The sequence below is a fragment of the Dendrobates tinctorius genome, unplaced genomic scaffold (assembly GCF_039654945.1).
Source record: "Dendrobates tinctorius isolate UK_male_01 unplaced genomic scaffold, ASM3965494v1 ptg000011l, whole genome shotgun sequence".
Taxonomy (NCBI): domain Eukaryota; kingdom Metazoa; phylum Chordata; class Amphibia; order Anura; family Dendrobatidae; genus Dendrobates; species Dendrobates tinctorius.
The window spans coordinates 123,400,785-123,410,584 of NW_027361679.1; the positions used below are offsets into that span (position 1 = coordinate 123,400,785).

Genomic DNA, 9,800 nt, shown 5'->3' on the forward strand with positions numbered 1-9,800 from the left:
TTGAGTTGCCAATTTCCATACAATGCTTTAATAGCAGGGTATTTTTTTGCAGCAACGAAAAAACCCATAATTCTGGCATTTCAATGTTTTTTTTTCCTCTTTACAGTTTTTACCTTTTTACAGTTAATTAATTTTATCTTTTTGATAGATCAGACTTTTATGAACGTCGTGATACCAGATATGCTTTTTTTTTACACTTATTTTTATTGTTAACTTGTTAACCGTGGAAAAGGTGGGAGATTTGAATTTTTATATCTATATTTTTTTATATTTAAAAAAAATCTTTATTTTTTACTTTATTTGGTAGTCCTATTTTATTTTGTTAGTAAAGCAGTATATAGTAAAAATGATAGTCTCCTATGGCGCCCAGCCACAGACTGGAAGTCATTGAAGAGATCACATGAGAGGCAGTGGCTCAGCTGTCATAGCAATCCATCAGCTCGCGTCGTAAGGGGAGTCGATGGGACTTGCGAACTCACATCTGAGAAGGATTGTGCCCCTTAAATGCCGCTGTCAGTAATTGACAGTGGCATTTAAGATGTTAACAGCAGCGTTCGGCAGGTGTGCCGATCGCTGTGGTTAAAGGCAGTTGCCAGCTATGTAATATAGCCGGCATGTATCCTGTATGGAGCAGGATCTGCTTCTGAGCCTTTCCAAATTCACTGACACACTCCATGACGTATTTATTCATAATGTGGGGTTAAGGGGTTAATTTATCTTTCAAATAATATATATAATTTATGCTATTTTTAAAAAAAAATGTTTATAGGAGAGATCAAATGTCAAAAATCCACTTATTTTTAGAAAGATTTCCATGACTTTGGGTAGCTATTTTATATAGTAGGAACTTTTACCAAGGATTTTATTGGGATTTTATTAGTACTAGCTGAAGAACCCGGCGCTGCCCGGGCATAGTAACTAACTACAGTTAGTTATAACAAATTATAATGATTATATCTATCTATCTATCGATCTATATATATACAGTATATATATATATATATATATATATATATATATATAAAGCTGAGTGTAGAGCCCTGCCCACTCCGCATAGCCACATTCACTATAATATCCCACATCATTCCGTCAGCCAGAGCTACCGGACTACTACCCCTAATATCCCACATCATCCCATCAGCCAGAGCCACCAGACTATTTCCCCCAATATCCCACATCATACCGTCAGCCAGAGCCACCGGACTATTTCCCCCAATATCCCACATCATACCGTCAGCCAGAGCCACCGGACTACTACCCCTAATATCCCACATCATCCCGTCAGCCTGGGGTCAGAACCAAAGCGCTGAGTGGATTTGCCCTGACTTCCATACCATTGATTCCTTTAATAGAAGCCTGGGGTGAGAATCAGAGCACTGAGGGATTTACCCTAACTTCCATACCGGAGATCCCTTTAAGAGAGGCCTGGGGTCAGTACCAAAGCGCAGAGTGGATTTGCCCTCACTTCCATACTGGGGATCCCTTTAAGAGGGGCCTTGGGTCAGAATCAGAGGGCTGAGTGGATTTGCCCTAACTTCCATACCGGAATCATTTTAAAAGAGCCTGTGGTCAGAACCAAAGCGCTGAGTGGAACGGTCCTAACTTCCATACCGGGGATCCCTTTAAGAGAGGCCTGGGGTCAGAACCAGAGCGCTGAATGGATTTGCCCTGACTTGCATACCAATGATCCCTTTAATAGAACCCTGGGGTCAGAATCAGAGCGCTGAGGGATTTGCCCTAACTTCCATACAGGAGATCCCTTTAAGAGAGCCTGGGGTCATTACCAGAGCATTTGAAGGCAATTGCCCTGACTTGCATACTGGGGATCCCTTTAAGAGAGGTCTGGGGTCAGAACTAAAGCACTGGATGGATTTGCCCTGACTTCCATACCGGGGATCCCTTTAAGAGAGGCCTGGGGTCAGAACTAAAGCACTGCATGGATTTGCCTTGACTTCCATACCGGAGATCCGTTTAAGAATGGCCTGGGGGGTCAGTACCAAAGCACAGAGTGGATTTGCCCTAACTTCCATACCAATGATCCCTTTAAGAGACCCTGGGGTCAGAACCACAGCGCTGGATGGATTTGCTCTGACTTCCATACCAATGATCCCTTTAAGAGGGAAGATGTGCCTATTGGATGGAGGGGATGTGTGATGGGTATATGGGAACAGGAGGGGGGATTCATTTCTGTCATGTGCTCTCTGCTCCTTTTTGGGGGGGCAGACAATGGCTGGGCGCTTATGTTCCCAGGGATGCTATATTTCTCCCACCATGTCAGTGTCTGCTGAGGTGTTGTCAAGTGGGAAAACTTGCTCATATCAACCAATCACAGCTTAGCTTCTTTTAACCAGCTCTGGATAAATGAGAGATGCTTAGTGATTGGTTTGAAGGAAAACTGTTGATCATAGCAATCAGTCACAGCTCAGCTTCTTTTGAACAGCTCTGGTGAAATGAAAGATGCTTTGTGATTGGTTGGTGATACACACATACATACATTCAATTTTATATATAGAGATGTTCTAGTTTCTAAATCACTGCACATTTGAAAACAAAACATACAGTTCTGAGTTCCCTAATGCTCCCAAGGATAGTGAACATATAATGCCACTAAGTGGGAATACCCATGTATTGTAAGTGGAAATCTTCTCTTTGGGTAAGTATTTTGTCTAAAGTCCAGTAAGTTAAAACACTATGGAGGATGTAGTAACAGAATGTAGTTTGTCAGACTACAGCACTTGAATTGTCTTCAGAATATACACTACTACATTTGTTGCAGGGTATCTGACTGCACATTCATGCTGCCCGTACCTCAGGCCGCATGTATCCGACACTGACTACAATACTGCAGCGATGTAAGCTAAAAGTGTAGCAGAAATGCTGTATTGTTGCACAGAAAATGTACTTTCAAAAGCCAGCTGGGGACTATGCTTCTTGGACAACTAGTTTGTGGCCAGTTGCTTCTCTCTGCCCGGCTACTCTAGATTGACAAGTTGGGATCGCTGGGGACACACTAGCAGTTAGACATCCAGTGATTGAGATGTTATCCCCCATCTAATGGTAAGGTATAGCTTCCAAACTTGAGAATACCCCTTTATGTTCAGCCTATTGGTTTGGAATAATTAATTTCCCACCCTTCTCTAAAGCAGGGGTGGAGAACCTCTGTGGCATCATTTGCTCCAGTTTTAGGGCACCTGTCACGACTCTGTTGTCGGGTGTCCTGGAACCAGGGGCTCCTTCCTTGTCACTAACTCTAGAGGCGCCCTAGCTTGCCATGTTCCCTGAGTTAGTTCTGATGGTGAAGATGCCGGGGCCATGTACCTTGCCTTAGCTTCTGAATTCGCCTTCAGTCTGTACCCTTCCCCCACTCAGGGAAGAGGGGAGTAGTAGTGTACTGTAATACACCAACCAGACTAACCAGGTAATAAGAACAAGGGTAATGAAAAATACCAGACATATAAATATACACACATAAACAGAGGAATGCATTGGGGAGTGGAGGATGGGGTTAAACCAAAGCAGGAGATGTTATTCCGGATTATCTCAATGAGAATACCTGTTTAACGCCATATCAGTATGGGTTTATGAGGAATCGCTCCTATCAAACCAATCTAATCAGTTTTTATGAAGAGGTAAGCTATAGACTGGACCAAGGTGAGTCATTGAATGTGGTATATCTTGATTTTTCCAAAGCGCTTGATACTGTGCCACACAAGAGGTTGGTACACAAAATGAGAATGCTGGGTCTGGGGGAAAATGTGTGTAAATGGGTAAGTAACTGGCTTAGTGATAGAAAACAGAGAGTGGTTATAAATGGTATATTCTCTAACTGTGTTGCTGTGACCAGTGGGGTACCGCAGGGGTCGGTGTTGGGACCTATTCTCTTCAACATATTTATTAACGATCTGGTAGAAGGTTTGCTCAGTAAAATATCGATATTTGCAGATGATACAAAACTATGTAAAGCAGTCAATACAAGAGAAGATAGTATTCTGCTACAGATGGATCTGGATAAGTTGGGAACTTGGGCCGAAAGGTGGCAGATGCAGTTTAACAATGATAAATGTAAGGTTATACACATGGGAAGAAGGAATCAATATCACCATTACACACTGAACGGTAAACCACTGGGTAAATCTGACATGGAGAAGGACTTGGGGATCCTAGTTAATGATAAACTTACCTGGAGCAGCCAGTGCCAGGCAGCGGCTGCCAATGCAAACAAGATCATTGGGTGCATTAAAAGAGGTCTGGATACACATGATGAAAGCATTATACTGCCTCTGTACAAATCTCTGGTTAGACCGCATATGGAGTACTGTGTACAGTTTTGGGCACCGGTGCTCAGGAAGGATATAATGGAACTAGAGCGGGTACAAAGGAGGGCAACAAAATTAATAAAGGGGATGGGGGAACTACAATACCCAGAGAGATTAGCAAAATTAGGATTATTTAGTCTAGAAAAAAGACGACTGAGGGGAGATCTAATAACCATGTATAAGTATATAAGGGGACAATACAAATATCTCTCCGAGGATCTGTTTATACCAAGGAAGGTGACGGTCACAAGGGGGCATTCTCTGCGTCTGGAGGAGAAAAGGTTTTTCCACCAACATAGAAGAGGATTCTTTACTGTTAGAGCAGTGAGAATCTGGAATTCCCTGCCTGAGGAGGTGGTGATGGCGAACTCAGTCGAAGGGTTCAAGAGAGGACTGGATGTCTTCCTGGAGCGTAACAATATTGTATCTTACATTTATTGTTAGGTTCTATAGAAGGAAGTAGATCTGGGGATTTATTCTGACGGAATTTTATAGGCTGAACTGGATGGACTAATGTCTTTTTTCGGCCTTACTAACTATGTTACTATGTTACTATGAGAAGAAAGGGAATTATCACACACTCATAAACTAGCAACAGTCACAGATAAATCCACCAACCCCTTTCTCCTATAAACCAACAACCTCCAGTCAAGCAGCAAAAGCTTGCTCTGACAATGAGTGCTAGCCAGGGCCTAGTTTATATAGGAGATGGGAGTGGCTAACAGTGCACAGCTGACAGCCTAAATCCAGAAACTCTCAACGGAGCACATTAACCCCTGCACTGCCAAAATAAATTTGCACCATTTAATAAGGAGGTGAAGTGCTTATAATCACTTCAGAAGTATGAAAAATCAAACGCTGCGGTTTTCTGGCTCCTCTCTGTTGCGGTAAACCCGTGACAGTACCCCCCCTTCTACAAGGGACCTCCAAAACCTCAAATCCGGGTTTATCAGGGTGTGCCACGTAAAAATACCGGATCAGCCTCGTAGAGACTTCAGATGCTGGTACCCACATCTTCTCTTCAGGAGTATACCCCTTCTAGAGTACCAGATACTGAAACGACCAACGAACTAAGCGAGAATCAAGGATCCTGGCTATTTGAAATACCAAATTACCATCCACAATGACTGGAGATGGCGGTAGCAGTGACGGTACAGAGGACGCAACATATTTTTCGAGTAGAGATAGATCAAACACATTATGGATCCTTAAAGTGAGCGGCAAAGAAAAGCGGAATGCTACGGGATTGACGACAACCAATATGTTATAAAGACCAATGAATCTGGGACCCAGTTTCCAAGAGGGAACCTTCAACTTAATGTTCCTTGAGGACAACAACACCAAGTCACCAACACACAGGTACGGACCCACCAAGCGACTCCAATCGACAACTGTCATATATTTGGACCCCATCTTCCTCAAATTGTCAGTAACCCCTTGCCACACAGACGTAATTGATGATGAAAATCTTTCTTTTTCAGATATTCCAGAACAATTTCTATTAAATGAGCTGAACTGAGGATGAAACCTGTATGCCCCGAAAAATCTTAGTTATTTACCGGTAACATGATTTTACAGAGCCCATGACAGCACCATCTGCGAGGGTATCTGCCCATCAAGGACAGGAAACCTACTGAATAAAAAGGGCGGTACCTCTTCTCCGCATCAGTTGCAGGGGTGTACATAGAAATCATGGGGCCCCATAGCAAAAGTCTGAATGGGCCCCCCACCCAAAAAAAAAAAAAAAATCAACAGGTGCTCTTAACTCCAGGCATGCATGTTATAGAACCTGGAGTGATTGTAAACTGAGACTTGCATTTCAGCCCGTGCGCCAACGCTTGCTTTGGTACAGCAGCTGCACGGCCCATATCCTCATAGCTCGAGTTTGTACAACTGCCGATAAGACCAACTCTGATGTCCAAAGGCCATCCTTTCTGTTCCGCAACTGCTCCTACCTCAGACACAGGGTTTGCCAGGTCAGGGGTAAACGGGCCATTGATGTGAGGTTTTAGCTCATCCAAATTTAGTTCAATCAATTGATCATATTCAGCTCCCTGATCTGGTACCAAATCGTTCTTGAACTCCTCTGCTAGAGATGCGATTTCTGAGCGCCCAGTTTTTTCTAAGTATTTTTTCATGCGATGATTGTAGGGAAATACAGATGTTGTGGCTCCAATTTCAGCTCCCATATTGCAGATTGTAGCCATTCCAGTACAAGAAATCGAGTCCACCCCTGGCCCATGATATTCTACAATTGCCCCAGTGCCACCCTTCACAGTCAAGATACCAGCTACTTTAAGAATTACATCTTTTGGGGAAGTCCAGCCAGATAGCTTTCCGGTCAGTTTTACACCAATAACCTTCGGGCATTTGAGTTCCCAGGGAATCCCAGCCATAACATCTACAGCATCAGCACCACCTACACCAATGCAGATCCCTCCTAGCCCACCACCATTAGGAGTGTGAGAATCAGTGCCAATAAGGAGCACACCTGGATATGCGTAGTTTTCCAGGATAATCTGATGGATGATGCCTGACCCTGGTTTCCAAAAACCAACACCATATTTAGCTCCAGCTGTGGCTAAAAAGTTATATACTTCTTGGTTGATGTCCTTTGCCCTTTTGAGATCCTTATCTCCACCAAGCTGGGCTTCAATTAAGTGATCACAGTGGATGGTTGAAGGCACGGCCACACGGGGCAACCCACTGCTAATAAACTGAAGCATCGCCATCTGAGCCGTGGTATCCTGCATAGCCACCCTGTCTGGTCGTAACCGAAGGTAAGTCTTTCCACGCACTATATCCTGTTTAACTGGGTCATCAAGATGGCCATATACAATCTTCTCTGATAGGGGTCGGTCCAAACGTTTGCGAACAATATCAATATTTTTTCCAACTTTTTCATAGTTGATATATTCATTGGTCTCAAAGTGGCTCATTGCCACTTTGGCCCTCTGGCACAGGACAGCAGAAATGTGATACCTGCGTGCTCCATGGCCCAAGGCTTGCTGTAGCCGGCCAGCCAAGACGCAGTAGGACGCCATTTTGTTCACTGACAAAGATGAAGTCACGCCATTTTGTTCACTGACAAAGATGAAGTCACGTGACTTCATCTTTGTCAGTGAACAAAATGGCGTCCTACTGCGTCTTGGCTGGCCGGCTACAGCAAGCCTTGGGCCATGGAGCACGCAGGTATCACATTTCTGCTGTCCTGTGCCAGAGGGCCAAAGTGGCAATGAGCCACTTTGAGACCAATGAATATATCAACTATGAAAAAGTTGGAAAAAATATTGATATTGTTCGCAAACGTTTGGACCGACCCCTTACCCTATCAGAGAAGATTGTATATGGCCATCTTGATGACCCAGTTAAACAGGATATAGTGCGTGGAAAGACTTACCTTCGGTTACGACCAGACAGGGTGGCTATGCAGGATGCCACGGCTCAGATGGCGATGCTTCAGTTTATTAGCAGTGGGTTGCCCCGTGTGGCCGTGCCTTCAACCATCCACTGTGATCACTTAATTGAAGCCCAGCTTGGTGGAGATAAGGATCTCAAAAGGGCAAAGGACATCAACCAAGAAGTATATAACTTTTTAGCCACAGCTGGAGCTAAATATGGTGTTGGTTTTTGGAAACCAGGGTCAGGCATCATCCATCAGATTATCCTGGAAAACTACGCATATCCAGGTGTGCTCCTTATTGGCACTGATTCTCACACTCCTAATGGTGGTGGGCTAGGAGGGATCTGCATTGGTGTAGGTGGTGCTGATGCTGTAGATGTTATGGCTGGGATTCCCTGGGAACTCAAATGCCCGAAGGTTATTGGTGTAAAACTGACCGGAAAGCTATCTGGCTGGACTTCCCCAAAAGATGTAATTCTTAAAGTAGCTGGTATCTTGACTGTGAAGGGTGGCACTGGGGCAATTGTAGAATATCATGGGCCAGGGGTGGACTCGATTTCTTGTACTGGAATGGCTACAATCTGCAATATGGGAGCTGAAATTGGAGCCACAACATCTGTATTTCCCTACAATCATCGCATGAAAAAATACTTAGAAAAAACTGGGCGCTCAGAAATCGCATCTCTAGCAGAGGAGTTCAAGAACGATTTGGTACCAGATCAGGGAGCTGAATATGATCAATTGATTGAACTAAATTTGGATGAGCTAAAACCTCACATCAATGGCCCGTTTACCCCTGACCTGGCAAACCCTGTGTCTGAGGTAGGAGCAGTTGTGGAACAGAAAGGATGGCCTTTGGACATCAGAGTTGGTCTTATCGGCAGTTGTACAAACTCGAGCTATGAGGATATGGGCCGTGCAGCTGCTGTAGCAAAGCAAGCGTTGGCGCACGGGCTGAAATGCAAGTCTCAGTTTACAATCACTCCAGGTTCTGAACAAATCAGAGCCACCATTGAGCGAGATGGTTATGCTGCCGTTCTTCGTGATGTGGGTGGTGTGGTACTTGCAAATGCCTGTGGACCCTGTATTGGTCAGTGGGACAGGAAGGATATTAAAAAGGGAGAAAAGAATGCATGTTATAGGTCAAACAATTAATTTTATAGCTAGTCTTTGATTTTTTTCAGTTCTCAGCATGTATGTGCTGCTGAGAACAATAATAATCTATGCACACAAAACAATCTATACTGATCATCTTGTGAGCATAAGAAATGCCAAAATGGGCTATCAGCTATTGGCCAACAAGTAGCTGATTGATTGTCAATATATATCACAGACATTTAGCAAGGCAGAATAAATCATTGGTGGCTCAGTGGTGTGTGTGTATATATATATATACACACACACACACACACCTGCAGTGCATGCAGGGCCCCCTCTTCCACCCTCCGCAGTGCATGCAGCCAGGCCCCCCTCCCTAAGGTGCAAAGTGCAGCCAGAGCCATTGTAAATGTAAAGTGCCAAGCTGCCAGCAGATGCTGAATATCGCACACAGGACTGTTGTGAGTTCATTTTCTGGTCTACCAGTTGTGAGTTCTCCTTCCAGGCTCCCTCTGGTGGTAACAGGAGGTAGTGAGGCTGATTTAATCAGTGGAGATCTGCCACCTGATAAGGAGGATGACGATTGGACCTCAGGAATCTCAGACTGGATTTAAGACAGCCGGCGCCCTATTCTGGTGCTGGTGATTCCTTCTGGCTTGTCAGGTCTTGGTTCTCAGCTCTGTTCCAGTCAGCTCAAGCTAAGTTTTTCTGCTAATGTTCACACTTGATTTTGTTGGTCTATTCAGTTTTTTGTGGTCAGCCAGCCCCGGCTGGGGCTGTGCTGAATTTCCACTCTTATTTATCTGTATTTGCCAATTTGCTTTTTGTCCCTTAATAGATTGGCCTCTTTTTGCTCTGTCTCAGAATATTTCAGAGTGCTGATATAGTGGGAGAAGTCTAGTGACTTCAGGGTTAATTTTGTTATCAGAAGTGTTGGACATTATTTTTGTAGGGTTTTTGGCAGATTGCAGACAGTGTCTTTC

General features: G+C 44.1%; 2 pseudogenes; one reads left to right on the forward strand and one right to left on the reverse strand.

Annotated features, from left to right (window-relative positions):
- Positions 1–6,064: 6,064 nt before the first annotated feature.
- LOC141100555 (aconitate hydratase, mitochondrial pseudogene) lies at positions 6,065–7,382 on the reverse strand (annotated as a pseudogene).
- A 39-nt stretch (positions 7,383–7,421) lies between these two features.
- Positions 7,422–8,874, forward strand: LOC141100567 (aconitate hydratase, mitochondrial pseudogene; annotated as a pseudogene).
- Positions 8,875–9,800: the final 926 nt, after the last annotated feature.